The 19,070-nt window shown below is 43.9% G+C and overlaps 1 long non-coding RNA gene across 1 annotated transcript in view; it reads right to left on the minus strand.

The window, feature by feature from the left end:
* LOC137320722 (uncharacterized) overlaps positions 1-19,070 on the minus strand; it is a 35,445-nt gene that overhangs the window by 8,602 nt on the left and 7,773 nt on the right. Inside the window, exons 2-3 of the long non-coding RNA XR_010962629.1 lie at positions 8,886-8,951; positions 6,413-6,527 (exon numbers count right to left, since the gene is read on the minus strand). This is a non-coding gene — a long non-coding RNA (uncharacterized lncRNA). The remainder of the gene's footprint in view (positions 1-6,412; positions 6,528-8,885; positions 8,952-19,070) is intronic.

Here is a 19,070-nt window from a genome sequence, read left to right on the forward strand (position 1 = left end):
GTGATATGATACTATATTTTCACTCGACACATTCTTTGAATTTTGTTGAATTTTGATATATTGCAGCTTTTTGTCATTGTATAGATTATAACGTCATTGTGTCGTAGAAGCATGCACTCAAGTGATGATTAACTTGTTTCTGCAAAGATTTCAAAATAAAAACTAATTAAAAAGGCAACACAGAAAATTTGATGGGAGCCTGATAACAAGACCTGAGATGTCAGGAAGCAGAGGAGGAATGGACACAGCTATAGAAGCAGACCCTTACAAGTGCCCCCTGCAGCAGAATGTGAGAGGGCCAGTTCAAGACAATACATCAAGTGGACTGCACCCCACAAATACTTTGCAACTTCCTGGGGATGATTGTTGGAGGGGCAATGGCCAGAAAGGTATAAGTTCTGGTCATACCGTTACATTCAGCCATAGTGAGCTGTACTCCAGGACACCATGGCAAGGAAGAAAGGATTCACAATTCATGCAATCCAGGCTATTGGGGTGACTCACTGGGAAAAGAGCGTCCTTGGCATGTTCACGCATCAGACAATGCAACTGTCACTGCAAATCACAAAAAAAAGGTTTTCCATGGAAAAGTGCAATCGCCCCACAGCAAACATGTGGGTGAGGCACCTTTGGAACATATACCAGTCAGAGCGGGTAATGTAACTTATGGACTCTATTCATAGCTCCGTTCATAAGCTCTGGAAGCAACAGGCAATCTGAAGGTCTTTTCTGAAGACCTACACAACCCAGACATCCCATGCACACATGCAGACTGCCCCAAAGATAAAGGGGGCCAGTTTGGAAGGTGGCCATGAGCTAATTAAGATTTCCTTCCATTTGATTAGGCCTCTAAAGCACCACATAGGGCAACAACTCAGCCCTGCGAGATCTCTTTCTATTCAGACAGTACTTTCAAAACCTCCTTGCTCCAGCTGAACCTGAGGGGCACCACTAAATTACCTTTACACTCCAACCCTCCCAAAGGGCAAGATTCCCAGTGTGTGCTTAACTTAATTGTATTTTCCTGCGTGTATCATGTAAACTGTACAGCGACACAACAAGTGTAGGCATTCTTTTCTCTGAATAATGAAACATTGATTAGAAAAAGGGAGCAGGAACGTCTTCCCTGATGTCTTGGTAAGTGTAGGGTGTGAGGTGATACTGAGCCACACATGCCAGGACCTTCAGTGTCTGCTTTGTGCTGGTTAACTGATCTCATCTGGGGCAGCAGTCATCACTGCAATTGGCCTCAACAAACTTGGGCTGGAAAAACCAGCCAGGGTTCCATTCTTGATTGCTGTCCAGTGATCGTCTAGAAGGAGCATGTGTTTGGAATTGGGTAAGGACAGGATTGGGCTCTGCTCTGTTGCTCTCTGCAGTTGACTAGAAAGAAAGAAAGAACTTGCATTTCTATAGTGACTGTCACCACCTCAGGACGCCCCAAAGCGCTTTACAACCAATGAAGTACTTTTGAAGTGTAGCCACTGTTGTAATGAAGGAAACACAGCAGCCAATTTGCGCACAGCAAGATCCCACAAGCTGAATTGAGACAATGACCAGATAATCTGTTGGTTGAGGGATAAATAGTGGCCAGGACACTGGGGGGAGCCCCCCTGCTCTTCTTCAAAATAGTGCCATGGGATCTTTTTCGTTCACCTGAGGGCAGACGGGGCCTCGGTTTAACGTCTCATCTGAACCAACACTCAAAGCTACATTTCTCAATTGCCAGCATTAAAATAACACACATTAGAAACGCTCGGCCCCACTGCCTAAACCCATGTATTGAGAATGACCACAGGGGTAGACAAGGGCTGCCAGCTTCTCTGGAGCTCTATCCCAGTATAAGTCAACGCCATCAGGCAAGGGGAGAAAACTGGGGAGAGGGAAAGGAAAATCTCTTATCTCATGCTGTGTGCTTTGTTATGTACATTCTGGCAAATTGTAGTTATTTCTGCACTTCGACAATGACATTCAGTTAATAATGGGATAACTAAATCTCACAAAGAGTCAGTGAAAATAAAACCTACAAGGACCTGAAAATCCATGGGCCAAATATTACCATTCCTTCATCGTCGCTGGGTCAAACACCTGGAAGCCCCTACCTAACAGCAATGTGAGAGCGCCTTCAGTGGACTGCAGTGGTTCAAGAAGAAAGCCCACCACCACCTTCTCAAGAGCAACTAGGAATGGGCAAGAAATGCCAGCCTTGCCACCGACTCCTGAAAATGACTTTAAAACAAAGAGAATCTTGGCAGTCGCACTGGGATTACATCTGTGGGTGCCCACTAGCGCTGTCCCCCACCTGAGATTGTGGGGGGGGGGGTCTCTGGAGGAGCATCTCATGTACGTAGGGCCAGTACACCAAATGCATCTTGGCCATCCTCCTCCCCCGTGCTGCCAGTATCCGAAGGGTGAGCTTGCCTTGGGGTACCCCATTAACTGTCGCATTCGGCCCTCTGTATGAAGAGGTCGATACTGAAACTTTTTGGAGGTCCAAGCCCCATCCACCCGGTGGGACCCACTAAGTGCCTCTCTGGAGGGCAGCCCGGTCTCCAGTGATACATCGGGTCCCTTCTTGGTCAGGAAATGTAGCGAGTCCCCACCACGTAAGGAGGGGTGAAAGGCCAAATGGGCATTCCCAAAGCAGGCTGGGACCCAATGTATCCAGGTACCGGCCCCTTTCCCGTGCCATTCTACTGGAGTTACAGCTGGACTCTGGCAGAACAGCTGAGGAAATTCGCCCCCCTCCTCCCCACGTGTTTAATCTAACCATCTTCCGACCCCTTCTTTCTGTCGTGCTTACCTAGGTCCTTTTTAGAATTTCCTTAATGATTTTGGTGAACAATTAAATGTATCAACCAGCTTTCTGTTTGGCCTGAGAGCTTTATTTTCTTCCGCAGTGTAGTCTCCACGGCAAGCACACAGAACTCACGTGAGGCCTCTGTATGTTCACATGGTCCCATTTGAAAAATTGAGACCAAAAATGACAAATAGAGGAATTGCATTCAATTTATTAGGTTATGATAAAGCATTCATCCAGTGCCATTTAATGCCATTTAATGCAGTGCTGCTTTCATGAGTCTAAAAGAACAGTCTTTTGCACAGTTGAAAGAACTGCCAGATTCATCTATCTGAAATCTGTTTTAATTTTTGTATTCATTTTGGATAGACAGACGGTGTTCCAGTTATTGCCACTAGGTGGCGGACAAGCACTGGCCAATACCAGTGACTCCACCATCCAGCCCACCTTCAATGCATTTTCCTTCTGCCATCAGCAGACCCGGTTGAATGTGTCTGGATTTATCCACAACATCCAGGTCTCAATAGCTGAGCTGGTTTGGATCTTTGGTCACAGAAACCGTAACCTGGTGCACAGATGAGCTGAGCTATGAGGTAATTTCTTTTTTTCCATCTGAAGCCAGAGATCCTCAGAAACCATTAAACTAGCAACAGAGATTTTGCAAGGACCAGTCATTGGACACCAGTGATGGTGTAATAAATGTCACTGAAGAACTACACTGCTTCTAATTCTTAATTTGGCTAGAGGAGTTTGTGAACTCCACACTTTGGAGATCCATCCCATTATCCTGTATTGGATGAAGACAGAAAGAAAGAAAACTTTGCATTTATATAGCACCTTTCACATCCTTAGGATGTCCCACAACGCTTTACAGCCAATGAAGTACTTTTGAAGTGTAGGCATGGTTGTAATGTGGGAAATACGGCAGCCAATTTGTGCATAGCAAGCTCCCACAAACATCAATGAAATAAAAGACCAGAGCATCTGTTTGAGGTGTTGGTTGAGAGATAAATGTTGGCCAGGAGACCACCCTTCTTATTCAAAATAGTGCCATGGGATCTTTTATGTCCACCTAAGTTTAACATCTAATCTGAAAGACAGCACCTCTAGTGGTCCAGCACTCCCTCAGTACTGCACTGGAGTGTCAGCCTGGATTATGTGCTCAGGTCTCTGGAGTGGGACTTGAACCTACAATCTCCTGACTCAGGGGCACAAGTGCTACCCATGGATCCACGGCCGATGCATCTGACACAGGGGCCTCTCTGTCCCCATCTCAGTTCCTTACCAAGTTATTTCATAAGTAATAGGGAGCGAATATTCTGCAACATGGGTGAAAGAATACCTTACTTTCTACATCGTAGGGACAATGAACTATGGAAATATTCACAGTTGTTTTTATTGAAAACATTTGTGTTCTCCCAAAATCTAGTGAAAGCTTACACTTCAGTTGATGGATATCACTGAGTTATCAGCTGGTGAGATACAAAGCTCCTGGAATGATTCTAGCACTTTCCTTCAGGACTAACACTATCATTTGGATGAATCTGCACAGTGTAGGTTTGCAAAATAACTGAAAAGCAGCCACATGGACCATTCTTCATATCTTCAATGCCTATCATATCATAGGCTTGACATGACTGCTAGTTTTGAAGGCCTGCCCTCATCAAATCCCATCCCAGCTGAATCCTCACACTTGGACAACCTCACTCCCCATGGTATAGGTTACCCGGGGTATTCACACCTAGACAAACCCCTCCCTGTGGTATAGGTTACCCGGGGTATTCACACATAGACAAACCCCCCTCCCTGTGGTATAGGTTACCCCGGGTATTCACACATAGACAAACCCCCCTCCCTGTGGTATAGGTTACCCGGGGTATTCACACCTAGACAAACCCCCCTCCCTGTGGTATAGGTTACCCGGGGTATTCACACATAGACAAACCCCCCTCCCTGTGGTATAGGTTACCCCGGGTATTCACACATAGACAAACCCCTCCCTGTGGTATAGGTTACCCGAGGTATTCACACCTAGACAAACCCCTCCCCATGGTATAGGTTACCCCGGGTATTCACACATAGACAAACCCCTCCCCATGGTATAGGTTACCCGGGGTATTCACACCTAGACAAACCCCTCCCTGTGGTATAGGTTACCCCGGGTATTCACACATAGACAAACCCCTCCCTGTGGTATAGGTTACCCCGGGTATTCACACATAGACAAACCCCTCCCTGTGGTATAGGTTACCCAGAGTATTCACACATAGACAAACCCCCCTCCCTGTGGTATAGGTTACCCCGGGTATTCACACATAGACAAACCCCTCCCTGTGGTATAGGTTACCCCGGGTATTCACACATAGACAAACCCCCCTCCCTGTAGTATAGGTTACCCAGAGTATTCACACGTAGACAAACCCCCCTCCCCAAGAGGTTGTTACACAAGATTAGGGCTCATGGGACTGGGGGTAATATATTAGCATGGATTGGGGATTGGTTAATGGACTGAAAACAGAAAGTAGGGATAAATGGGACATTTTCGGGTTGGCAGGTGTTAATTAGTGGGGTGCCACAAGGATCGGTGCTTGGGCCTCAGCTGTTTACAATCTTTATTAATGACTTAAATGAGGGGACCGAGTGTAATGTATCCAAGTTTGCTGATGATACAAAGCTAGGTGGGAAACTAAGCCGTGAGGAGGATGCAAAGAGACTGCAAAGGTGTCTAAACAGGTTAGGTGAGAGGGTGAGAAGGGGACAGATGGAGTATAATGTGGGGAAATGTGAAATTTACCACTTTGGTAGGAAGAATAGAAAAGCAGAATATTTTTTAAAAGGTGAGAGACTAAGAAATGTTGGTAGTGAGAGAAACTTGGGTATCCTTGTACATGAATCACAGAAAGTTAACATGCTGGTACAGAAAGCAATTAGGAAGGCAAATGACATGTTAGCCTCTTTTGCAAGGGGTTTGGAGTATAAGAGTAAGGAGGTCTTGCTGCAATTATATCGGGCTCTGATGAGACCACACATGGAGTACTGCATACAGTATTGGTCTCCTTAGCTAAGGAAGGATATACTTGCCTTAGAGTGGGTGCAACGAAGGTTCACTAGATTGATTCATGGGATGAGAGGGTTGTCCTATCGGCCCATTGATTTGAATGGGCCTATATTCTCTGGAGTTTAAAAGAATGAGAAGTGATCGCATTGAAATGTATAAAATTTTTAGAGGGCTTGACATGGTAGATGCTGAGAGGCTGTTAACCCTGGCTGGAGAGTCTAGAACTAGGGGTCATAGTCTCAAGATAAGGGGTTGGCCATTTAGGACTGAGATGAGGAGGAATTTGTTCACTCAGAGGGTTGTGAATCTTTGTAATTCTCTACCCCAGAGAGCTGTGGATGCTGAGTCGTTGAGTATATTCAAGACTGAGATCGATGGATATTTTGGACACTAAGGAAATCAAGGCATATGAGGATAGAGCAGGAAGTGGATTTGAAGTAGAAGATCAGCCATGATCTTATTAAATGGCAGAGCAGGTTCGAGGGGCCATGTGGCCTACTCCTATTCCTATTTGTTATATTCTTATGTTCTTATTTTGCTCTGGGGTTACTTACTTGACCTTCTGCTTATCCCTATGGTCACTGTAAAGTCACCTCACTGTGTGGATCACATTGAATGTCACTTGCTGAGACAAGAATCCGTTTCAGTTTTGCTGATCAACTATATAGTCTGTCAAGAGAAGAAAGGGAGAAAGAACTTGCATTTATTTAGCGCCTTTCACGACTTCAGGACATCCCAAAGTGCTTTACAGCCAATTAATTATTTTTTAAGTATAGTCACTGGTGTGATGTAAGAAATGCAGCAGCCAATTTGCACACAGCAAGATCCCACAAACAGCAATGTGATAACTGACCAGATATTCTTTTTCTTAGTGATGTTGGTTGAAGGATAGATATCGGCCAGAACACTGGGGATAACGCCTCTGCTCTTCTCCGAAATAGTGCCATGGGATCTTTTTTGTCCACCTGAGAGGACAGACTCATTGGTTTAATGTCTCATCCGAAAGACGGTCTTTCATTCTGTAGTCTATACATTCCTTTATTCAAAGAATGGTGGCTATAATGATGGCAAGTAGTTCATGCTTTTCTGTGTTTGCATCTAAACCATCTGATTGTCCCAGTACAGTAAATACATCTAAATTCTCCAATGGCTGTTGTGGCCTCAGGGGATATGTAACAATCTATCTAATTCTTATTAGTGTCTGGTAGCTGCTATGGCCTAGAAATTCAGCCATGCGGCACATATTTTCCAGGTGCGAAGAGGTCTCCCTGAGCCTCCAATATGGGGGGCGGGAAGCGAGTGCACATATTTGTGGCTGGAAATGTGCTGTCCGCCATATTGGATAAGGTAGTTCCGCTGGGGTCTGAAGAGCACGCGGGAACATTCAAAAGTGGAAATAATTTGTGTAAATTAGGGTCCTGCGCTTCTTGCAGGCCCCGTTGTCGTTTTCTGAATGCCCCAGAGCTTCACTTGCTGAACTCGCACAGCGCTACATGGCGCTCACCGGCAGGAATGCCTCCATACATACCTGAATGTGTAGCTGGGAGGAACAGGAGTGCTATTGCATTAGGATCCCGGATATATCATCTTGGCTCTTTATTAACAACAGTTCTTTTATCACAGGATATATTTGTTTTAAAAATATAAGAACTTGCATTTAGCATCTTTAATGTAAAAAAAATCCCAGAGGGGAGAGGAAAAAAACCAATGCCAACAACAACTTGCATTTATATAGTACCTTTTAATGTAGTAAAAAGGCCCCAAGGTGCTTTTATATCAAATGTTCTAGGTGTTATAAAACAAAGGTACACATACAAGAACAATCTCAGACAGCTTCAAAGAGAACAGAACATTTCCCAGGCTCTGGCTTTGTGTGTTTCCTCAAGGGAGAAGAAGACGATTGAAGAAAGACAAAGACGTTTACATACTCATTTCATGTAAAGCGGTTCCACTGATCCTTTCTGTGGCAGCCCTCCAGGGGAAAAATTTGGGACACATTCAAGTTTTGTTTCTAACACTTTCCCCTTTGACTGAGAAGCCTAAATAAAGGACCAAATCCCATAGCACAGGACTTCGTCAAAGTTTTAAAGAGTAGAAGAAAGGATGAGGTGAATCAGGACACGGTGCATTAGATCTTGGGTTAGGAACTTAGGAACAGGAGTAGGCCACTCAGCCCCTCAAGCCTTTTCCGCCATTAAATTAGATCATGGTTGGTCTGTATCTTAACTCAATCTTGGTTCCATAACCCTTAATACCCTTGCCTAACAAAAATCAATCTCAGTTTTGAAATTTTCAATTGACCCCCAGCCTCAACAGCTTTTTAAGGGAGAGAGTTCTAGATTTCCACTACCCTTTGTGTGAAGAAGTGCTTTCTGATATCACCCATGAACAGCCTAGCTCTAATTTTAAGGTTATGTCCCCTTGTTCTGGACTCCCCCCACCAGAGAAAATAGTTTCTCTCTATCTACTCTATCAACTCCTTTAATCATCGTAAACGCCTCAATTAGATCACCCCTTAATCTTCTATACTCAAGGGAATACAAACCTAGTCTATGCAAGTCTTTAATTTCTCATAATTTAACCCTTTTCATCCCGGTATCATTCTGGTGAATCTGGGTGTTAAGTGCCTAAGGGATAGTAGGTGGAAGGTAACACTAAGGAAGGTGAGGGATCCCTGGGAAAGATTGACTTGGAATAAGAGACCGCACGATGAGTCTTAGGATAGATTTTAACTTGCAGCGAGTTTCCGGTGGGAAACTGTCCTGGCCTGTTAATTTCTTCATCCGCCCATGGCAGAATGAGGCCAGGGTGATTTTAGCTGGCCTGGATGGTTGGGAAATGGGCAGAAAACGACTGCTAGCCTGTGTAAAATTAGCCACCCACTAGCACTCAGGTTAGTGTGGGATGGGGGTTCCGGGCGTGTCTCGCTGTAGGAAAGGGGGATTTCTGAGGCGGGGGAAGCCTAAACTTTCCTTGTGGGGCCCCAGGAAAACCGCCTGGCTTTAGAAAGAAAAGTAAAAAGCTTACCTTGAGTGGCCTCTTCCGCTTTCAATCCTCTTCTGACCTGGTGGGAAAGCTGCAGTGACTTCACCGCTAAGAATGAAAGAAAGACTTGCATTTATATTGTGCCTTTCATGACCTCAGGATGCCCCCAAAGTGCTTTACAGTCAATGAAGTACTTTTGAAGTGTAGTCACTGTTCTAATGTAGGAAATGCGGCAGCCAATTTACACACAGCAAGGTCCCACAAACATCAATGTGATCATGATCAGATAATCTGTTTGTGTGATGTTGGTTGAGGGATAAATATTGGCCAGGACACCAGGAGAACTCCTCTGCTCTTCTTTGAAATAGTGCCATGGGATTTTTTACGTCCACCTGAGAGGGCAGATGGGGCCTTGTTTAATGTCTCATCTGAGAGACTGGACCTCCGAGTGTGTAGCACTCCCTCAGTCTTGCACTGGAGTGTCAGTCTGGATTTTGAGCTCAAGTCTCTGGAGTGAGACTTGAGCACATAACCTTCTGACTCAGGGGAAAGAGTGCTACCAATTGAGCCATGGCTGACACTGCACATGACAATAAATATGAATGTGACAATGAATAAATTACCCGGTGGATTTTAACTATTTATCTTCCCATTTTCTGCCAGGCGGTTAGAGTTAAAATCCACCACAACACAGTGATGATGCAGGGAGAAGGAGCATGTAGGACAGAGTACTTGACACATTGGAGTTGGTTTTCATGAGAACAAAGGAAATTACTGGGTGATTTGATAAAGGTATTTAAAATTATGAAGGGATGGGACAGGGTAGATGGAAACAGACTATTTCTGGTGGATGAGGGGTATGGAATTCCTGGGACATTGGGACCAGTTCTGGGTAAGGAGGGACCTGTACAAGATGGACTGGTTACACCTCAACAGGGCTGAGTCCAACTGGTCCCAATGTCCTCGTAGGGAGGTTAACTAGTGCTGTGGGGGAGGGTTTAAACCAATTTGGCAAGGGAAGGGGCTTCAGGATGAAGGATTAGAGAGGAGATACAAGGTGCACAGAGGACTGGGAGAGACAAACAGCATTAAAATAAAGAGTAGTTCAGAAATAGCAGGGATCAGACAGGGGATGAAATGCGAGGCAGGATAAATGTGTGTAAATGCACGGAGCGTGGTAAATAAGGCTGGTGAGCTGCAGGCGCAAATAGCCACATGGGATTTTGATATAGTGGCAATAACGAAGACCTGGCTTAAACAAGGGGTGGAATGGGCACTTAATATTCCTGACTACAATGTATTCAGGAAAGATAGGGAAGGAAAAAAAGGAGGTGGTGGCAGTATTGATCAAAGATACTGTTACAGCATTAGAAAAGAACGATGTATTTGTGGGTTCATTTTGTGGTATAGGCCACCAAATAATGGGAAGGAGATAGACGAGTAAATTTGCAGGCAAATTGCAGAAAGATGGAAGAGCTTCAGAGTAGTGACAATGGGGGACTTCAATTATCCTAATATAGACTGGGAAAATAACAGCTTAAAGGGCAAAGAAGGGGAGGAATTCCTGAAATGTGTACAAGAGAACTTTCTTGATCAGTATGTTTCCAGCCCAATGAGGAAGGAAGCAGTGCTGGATCTGGTTCTGGGGAATGAAATGGGGCAAGGGGAGTATGTTTCAGTGATCACAATATCATTAGGTTTAGAGTAGTTATGGAAAATCAAATATGAAAATACTCAACTGAAAGAGGACTACTCAACTGAGTTGAAAAGGAATCTGGCCCAGGTGGATTGGAATCAAAGATTGGCAGGTAAAACAGTAAATGAGCAATGAGATGCCCTTGGAGAAAAGATAGTTCGGGTGCAGACTAGACACATTCCCTCCGGGGGAAAGGAAGGGCAATGAAAGCTAGAGCTCCCTGGATGATGAAAGATATGGGCTCAGAGTTTTCTCTCGATTGTGTTGGCTTTTTCAGCACAATCCGACCAAATCAGCACAAAACATCGAGGAATTTTGAAGTACGCTGGGTGTAATTTGCGCCCGGTGTTTTCACGATCTAATGCGCTGGCTAAAAAAAAAATTGCGTTGAAACTAGCCCCGCCCACAAAACAGGCCACACCCCCTCCGCTCGAAACAATGAGGATGGTGAGTTTCGGCTGATTGTGCCCGCCTGCAGCCGTTTGAGGAGGGTCTTAAAATTAAGCTCGTTTTCTTCGGCGCAAAGGCACTAGTAGGCATGGTGTAAACGTTTTTAAATATTAAAAAATATTAATTTACTGAGAATCAATGAAAGTAGTAAATGTTTCAGTATAGTTTTTTTGAGTCATTTTCAGTGATTTTAAATCAGGTTACTCACTGGGCACTTTTATTAAAAATGCTTATTTTTAGTGAAAAAACCATTTTCATCGGTATTAATAAAACTGCACCAGGTTACCACTCTAAAATACATCTCTTAAATGCATCAGTGAATATTTTTGATTGCAAAAAAATAAATGTTACGCTATATTAAGCTGTCGCATTGCGCTGATTCATGGCAGATTTTACGCTTGTGATTATGTTAATGCATTTTAACGGAAACTCGGCCTAACTTGGCGCAAAATGTGCCGGCCTAATTTTCGGGCGCAAATGCTGATTGCGCCCAAAGTGGAAACTCCAGGCCGTAGAGATCAAAATGAAACAGAAAAAGGAGGCTTAAGATAAATTTTGGGTTCATAATTCAGTAGAGATTGAAGCTGAATACAAAACATACAGGGGAGAACTGAAAAAGGAAATATGAGGGGCAAAGAGAGTGTATGTGAATAGATTAGCAAGCAACATAAAAGGGAATCCAATTGTCTTTTATAAACATATAAATAGTAAAAGGGTAGTCAAAGGAAGGGTGGGGCTGATTAGAGGATCTTCTTATTGAGGCAGAGGGCATGGCTGAATATTAAATAAGAACTTTGCATCCATCTTCACTAAAGAAGAGGATGCTGCTCATGTCACAGTAAAGGAGGAGGTAGTAGAAATTGGATAAGATAAAAATAGATCAAGAGGAGGTACTTAAAAGGTTGGCAGCGTTCAAAATAGAAAAGTTACCCGGACCGGACGGGATGCATCCTAGATTGCTGAGGGAAGTAAGGGTGGAAATTGCAGAGGCTCTGGCCACAATCTTCCAATTCTCCTTAGATATAGGAGTGGTGCCAAAGGTTTGGACAATTGTAAATGTTACATCCCTTGTTCGAGAAAGGGGAGAGGGATAAACCTGGCAACTACAGGCCAGTCAGCCTAACGTCAGTGGTGGGGGAGCTTTTAGAGACATTAATCCGGGACAAAATTAATTGGCACATGGAAAAATATGGGTTAATAAATGAAAACCAGCAAGGAATTGTTAAAGGCAAATTGTGTTTGACTAACTTGATTGAGTTCTTTGATGAAATAACGGAGAGGGTTGATGAGGATAGTATGGTTGATGTTGTGTACACCTTCCTAAGATCAGTGGACTGGTCAGGTGGGCAAATGGAATTCAATCCAGTGAAGTGTGAGGTAATGCATTTGGGGAGGGCAAACAAGGCAAGGGAGTACACAATAAATGGGAGGATACCGAGAGGTGTAGAGGAACAAAGGGACTTTGGAGTGCATGTCCACAGATCCCTGAAGGTAGCAGGTCAGGAAGATAAGGTGGTTAAAAAGGCATACGGGATATTTCCTTTACTAGCTGAGGCATAGAATATAAGAGCAGGGAGGTTATGCTGGAACTGTATGAAACATTGGTTAGATCACAGCTTGAGTACTGCGTACAGTTCTGGTCACCACATTACAGGAAAGATGTGATTGCACTAGAGAGGGTACAGAGGAAATTTACGAGGATGTTGCCAGGGTTGGAGAATTTTAGTTATGGTAAAAGATTGGATAGGCTGGGGTTGTTTTCTTTGGAACAAAGGAGACTGAGGGGAGATTTAATTGAGGTGTATAAAATTATGAAGGGACTAGATAGAGTGGATATTTCCCTTAGCAGAGGGGTCAGTGACCAAGGGGCATTTATTTAAAGTAATTGGTGGAAGGATTAGAGGGGAGCTGAGGAGAAATTTTTCACCCAGAGTGGTGGGGATCTGGAACTCAGTGCCTGAAAGGGTGGTAGAGGCAGAAACCCTCAACTCATTTAAAAATACTTGGATGTGCACTTGAAGTGCCATAACCTACAGGGCTACAGACCAAATGCTGGAAATTGGGATTAAGGTGGATAGCTCTTTATCAGCCGGCACGGACATGATGGGCCGAATGGCCTTTTTCTGTGCCGTAACTTTCTACGATTCTATGATTTGATAATGTACCACATAATAAATTTGTTACCAAAATTGAAGCCCATGGGATTAAAGAGGCAGTTACTGCGTGCATACAAAATTGGCTAAGGGTCTGAAAGCAGATAATAGTGGTGAACGGTTGTTTTTCAGACTGGAGGGAAGTATACAGTGGTGTCCCCCAGGAGTCGGAGTTGGGACGACTGCTCTTTTTCATATAAATTAATGACATGGACTTGGGTATAGAGGGTATAAATCAACGTTTGCAGATGACACAAAACTCGGAAATGTAGTAAACAATGTGGAGGATAGTAACAGACTTCAGGAGGATATAGACAGACTAGTGAAATGGCCAGACACATGCCAGATGAAATTTAACACGGAGAAATGTGAAGTGATGCAATTTGGTAGAAAGAATATAAACTAATGGTACAATTTTAAAGGGGGTGCAGGATCAGAAACCTGAGTGTGTACATTGAACGTGGCAGGACAAATTGAGAAGGCTGTTAAAAAGGTATAAGGGATCCTTGGAGTTATAAATAGAGGCATAGAGTACAAAAGCAAGGAAGTTATGCTAAACCTTTATAAATCAGTGGTTAGGCCCCAGCTGGGGTATTGTGTCCAATTCTGTGCACCACACTTTAAAAAGGATGTCAAGGTCTTAGAGAGGGTGCAGAAGAGATTTACTAGAATGGTACCAGGGATGAGGGACTTCAGTTATGTGGAGAGACTGGAGAAGCTGGAGTTGTTCTCCATTGAGCAGAGAAGGTTAAGGGGAGATTTGATAGAGCTGTTCAAAATCATGAACGGTTTTGACAGAGTAAATAAGGAGAAATTGTTTCCAGTGGCAGAAGGGTCAGTAACCAGAGGGCACAGATTTAAGGTAAAAGAACCAGAGGCGACATGAGGGAATGGTTTTTTACACACTGAATTGTTATGATCTAGAATGCACTGCCTGAAAGGGTGGTGGAAGCAGATTCAATAATAACTTTCCAAAGGGAATTGGATAAATACTTGAAGTGGATAAATTTACAGGGCTATGGGGAAAGAGCAGGGAAGTGGAACTAATTGGATAGCTCTTTCAAAGAGCTGAATGTCTCCTTCTGTGCTGTATCATTCTATGATTCTATGATTATCAAATGTCTTCTGGAAGTCCATATGGACAACATCCATAGACACTCCTCTATACACCATGCTAGTGACCTCCTCAAAACATTCAACTAGATTAGTCAGACAATCTACCCTTCACAAATCCATGCTGACTCTCATTGATCAACTGATACCTGATCAAGTCTTCATTCACTCTGTCCCTGATGGTAGATTCTAGTAACTCACTTGTTTTATTTCTGTTGTTACATGAATTTGTGTACAGAACTCTTATCTGGGTAACTGTTCCCATCCTGCCCATGTGTTTTGTTAGTCTTTTACTCACACCTTTTGTCTTATAGTATGGATTTCTCCCTCCCACCATTCCACCCCCCCTCCCCAACTAGATTAAATCTTTTTCCACTGCCCTATTTATCCTTTTCGCAAGGACACAGGTGCCTCTCTGGTTTAGGTGAAGGCCATCCCATCTGTGCCTAACTTTAGATTATTTTATTCAGTTACCTTCCTCATCCCAGATTTCCTCCCTCAGCCCAACATTGAGCCTGCTGGTGAGTCACTCCAAGTTTATGAGGAGCTGAGAGGATCATAGGCCAAATTTCATGGAGCTTTTCAGTTATTGTCAAATTAGCTGTGGTTTTATTTTTTCTGTGCCCCATTGCTAAGTTTAAATTATTTTTAATATTCTTGTGGCTCGACTTCATTCTCAATGTTGACATTGTTGCTATGGGAGTGCTAAGATTATTGCTGTGAGCAAGTTTTATCTTTGCGAATAAAACTTGATTTAAGTGTTCCTGTACATGCAATGTCATCCTAGGGTACTGGTAGCAATGGCTATTTTGTTTACAATGCAGGAAAACAAACAAAAATGACAGTACAGCATCACACTAAGCAGAGTACAAGATAAAAATCATACATCCTCCCACTCAACAGCTTGGAACATTGAAAGAAGAAAAAAAGAGAACGTGCATTTATATAGTGCCTTTCACAACCTCAGGGTGTCCCAGAGTGCTTTACGGCCAATTAAGTACTTTTTTGAAGTGAAGACACATTTGGAGCAACTCTGAGGACATTCCCGGCCTTTGTTTCTGCTCTTCTAAATTCCAATATACGTTTGTTTTGTATCTGCTTACAAGAAAAGACTAAATATAACAGAGTGCCCTCCAAACTGTCGGACTGGAGGTCATAGAGGAAGTGAGGGAAAGGGAGATTGGAGGCCACCCCAAAGCTCAGGGCTAGTACCATTATCTTATTCTTTTTTCTCCCTACTCACTCACTGATTCATTCATTGACACACAGTCTACACCACACCAGCACAACACACAATATCCTACAATATAAGCTCAGGTTATTGTTAGCATTCTAACATATGTCCTTCTAAGCTACTTTTTTCTGCCACTCTCTGGAACCCTCTCCTTAAAACCCTTTGCTTCTTCACATCTCTCTCCATTAAAGGCCTTCTCAAAACCCCATTTTTCACCAAGCTTTCGGTCAGTTCTCCTGATGTGTTTCTTCATGGCTTGGCATCCTTTTCCCCATCTATTTCCAGAACTTTTGTGAAGAGCCTTGAGACAGTTTTTATGCTAATGGTACTAGATAAATACAAGTTTTTGTTGTGGCAATGAGGAGGCTACCCCAGAGGGCAATAACCACCCTCTCCCTGGCACCTTACCGTGCCCTCCAAAAGTAGAAAGAACCAGCAAAGGTATGTCCACCAGTGTTAGAGTACCTAGCTTCTGCTCTGCTCTTGTAGCATGTTCTTGAGATGGTGGATCCAGTTAAGTTTCTGGTCAATGGTGATTCTCAGAATGTCAATGGAGGAGGACTTGGTGAGGGTGGTGCCATTGAAAGTCAGGGACAGGTGGTTGGGCCTTCACTTGTTCGGTTAGGATATTGATTCAGTTTATTGGCATATGTTGACATGGTTAGTTGTGCATTGGGTGGAACGGACATTGCATTGAAGTTCTCAGGCATTTAACTTTTCCTGTCTGCAACTGGTATTCAGCTGGGTCTCAATGTCCTCTTCTGCCAATGACTGTGCCTGTGCCTCCTATTCCACGTGGTTCACAGTGATGCCTCCGTGTTCACCTTGTATCCTCCTAATGGTGTCATGTTCCAATGTTCACCTGGTATCTTTCTATTGCTGCTATGTTGAAATGTTCACTTGGTATTTTTCTAATGGTGCCGTCTTTCGGATGAACGTTAAACCGAGACCCTGTCTGCCCCCTCAGGTCGATGTAAAAGATCCCACGGCACTTTTCGAAGAAGAGCAAGGGAATGCTCCAGGTGTCCTGGTCAACATTTATCCCTCAACCAACCCCTAAAACAGATGATCTGGTCATTATTAAATCTTGTAATTTATCTCATTGCTGTTTGTAGGACCTTGTGTGCAAATTGGCTGCGACATTTCTTTCATTACAACCATGACTACACTTTTTAAAAAGTACTTACTTGGCTGTAAAGTGCTTTGTGACGTCCTGAGGTCATGAAAGGTGCTATATAACTACAAGTCTGTCTTCTTAATATTTGTATTTTCTGTTAGCAGCTCAGATTTCTAGCCCTTGTATTTTTCTTGGCTTTTCTTCTCGATTAATGTGTTAGGCTGTGTTTGAATAGCGTATACTTTGCAAGGGAACCGTTAGTGGACAGTGCCACACTCTGCGTGTGTACAGGTGTGGGTGCTTCTAAGGCTGCATTGAAATGATAGATACAGAATTAAATCTAGCGTGGAATATGCTGCCTCACTGTGAATCAAATTCTCGGGATCAGGAGATAGTTCTGAACATGCACTAGTGGAAGTGTCTGTACTCGCTAAACATTTAAAACAACTCAGTTTAAGTTTATAAAGTGCCCAGCAAATCCAAGGGATCCCATAAGCACTTTTTAAAACCAGGTTTGATACTACACTAAGGTTGTAATCCATGCAGTGTCAAAATCTATCAGTGTGAGATCTGACTCCACAGTTATACTGTCACTTTCATGTTGTTGCAAAGAGGAAACCAATTCGCAGTGATGGAAGAAAGAAAGAACTTATGCCTTTCACAACAATGAAAATCTTTTCAAATGTAGTCCAATTCTGGTTTCTTGTCCATCCTGATTTTTATTGCTTCACCATTGGTGGCTGTGCCATCAGCTGTCTAGGCCCCAAGCTCTGGAACTCCCTCCCTAAGCCTCAGTGTCTCTCTACCTCTCTTCCCCCACCTTTAAGACACTCCTTAAAACCTATCTCACTCACCAAGCTTTTGCACACTTTCCCAATAGCTCCTAATATGGCTCGGTGTCAAATAATATTGTTTGATTATGCTCCTGTGAAGCACCTTGGGACGTTTTACTATGTTAAAGACACTATATAAATACACGTTGTTGTCCCTGTTGTAAAGTACTCTTCAGTGGCTGGAGTCATACCTAGCACAAAGGAAGATGGTGGTGGTTGTTGGAGGCCAATCATCTCAGCCCCAGGGCATTGCTGCAGGAGTTCCTCGGGGCAGTGTCCTAGGCCCAACCATCTTCAGCTGCTTCATCAATGACCTTCCCTCCATCATAAGGTCAGAAATGGGGATGTTCGCTGATGATTGCACAGTGTTCTGTTCCATTCGCAACCCCTCAGATAATGAAGCAGTCCGAGCCCGCGTGCAGCAAGACCTGGACAACATCCAGGCTTGGGCTCATAAGTGGCAAGTAACGTTCACGCCAGACAAGTGCCAGGCAATGACCATCTCCAACAAGAGAAAGTCTAAGCACCTCCCCTTGACATTCAACGGCATTACCATCGCCGAATCCCCCACCATCAACATCCTGGGGGTCACCATTGATCAGAAACTTAACTGGACCAGCCATATAAATACTGTGGCTACAAGAGCAGGTCAGAGGCTGGGTATTCTGCGGCGAGTGACTAACCTCCTGACTCCCCAAAGCCTTTCCACCATCTACAAGGCACAAGTCAGGAGTGTGATGGAATACTCTCCACTTGCCTGGATGAGTGCAGCTCCAACAACACTCAAGAAGCTCGACACCATCCAGGACAAAGCAGCCCGCTTGATTGGCACCCCTTCCACCACCCTAAACATTCACTCCCTTCACCACCGGCGCACTGTGGCTGCAGTGTGTACCATCCACAGGATGCACTGCAGCAACTCGCCAAGGCTTCTTCGACAGCACCTCCCAATCCCGCGACCTCTACCACCTAGAAGGACAAGAGCAGCAGGCACATGGGAACAACACCACCTGCACGTTCCCCTCCAAGTCACACACCATCCCGACTTGGAAATATATCGCCGTTCCTTCATCATCGCTGGGTCAAATCCTGGAACTCCCTTCCTAACAGCACTGTGGGAGAACATTCACCACACGGACTGCAGCGGTTCAAGAAGGTGGCTCACCACCACCTTCTCCAGGGCAATTAGGGATGGGCAATAAATGCCGGCCTCGCCAGCGACGCCCACATCCCATGAACGAATAAATAAAAGGAAATACGGCAATCAATTTGTGCACAGCAAGGTCCCACAAACAGCAACGTGGTGATGACCAGATAATCTGTTTTTAGTGATCTTTATTGAGGGATAAAAAAATTTGTTAGGACACTGGGGAGGACTCCCCTGGTCTTCTTTGAAATAGTGCCACAAGATATTTTACGTCCACCTAAGTGGGCAAAGTGGGAGTGTAACCTTTAACTGACAACTATGGTTGAGATTACCTCAAGTTCCTTAACATTGCAGCCATTCAATCTGTGGATTAATTGAAATCTGGATCAAAACAGAGGTAAAACTCTCAAATTCCCATCCACTTGTTGCAGTGCAGAGGTTTAATGCTTATTTGAGTGCTCCAATTTACTCAGTGTTGATAAAA

Source organism: Heptranchias perlo, chromosome 1 (assembly GCF_035084215.1).
Source record: "Heptranchias perlo isolate sHepPer1 chromosome 1, sHepPer1.hap1, whole genome shotgun sequence".
Taxonomy (NCBI): domain Eukaryota; kingdom Metazoa; phylum Chordata; class Chondrichthyes; order Hexanchiformes; family Hexanchidae; genus Heptranchias; species Heptranchias perlo.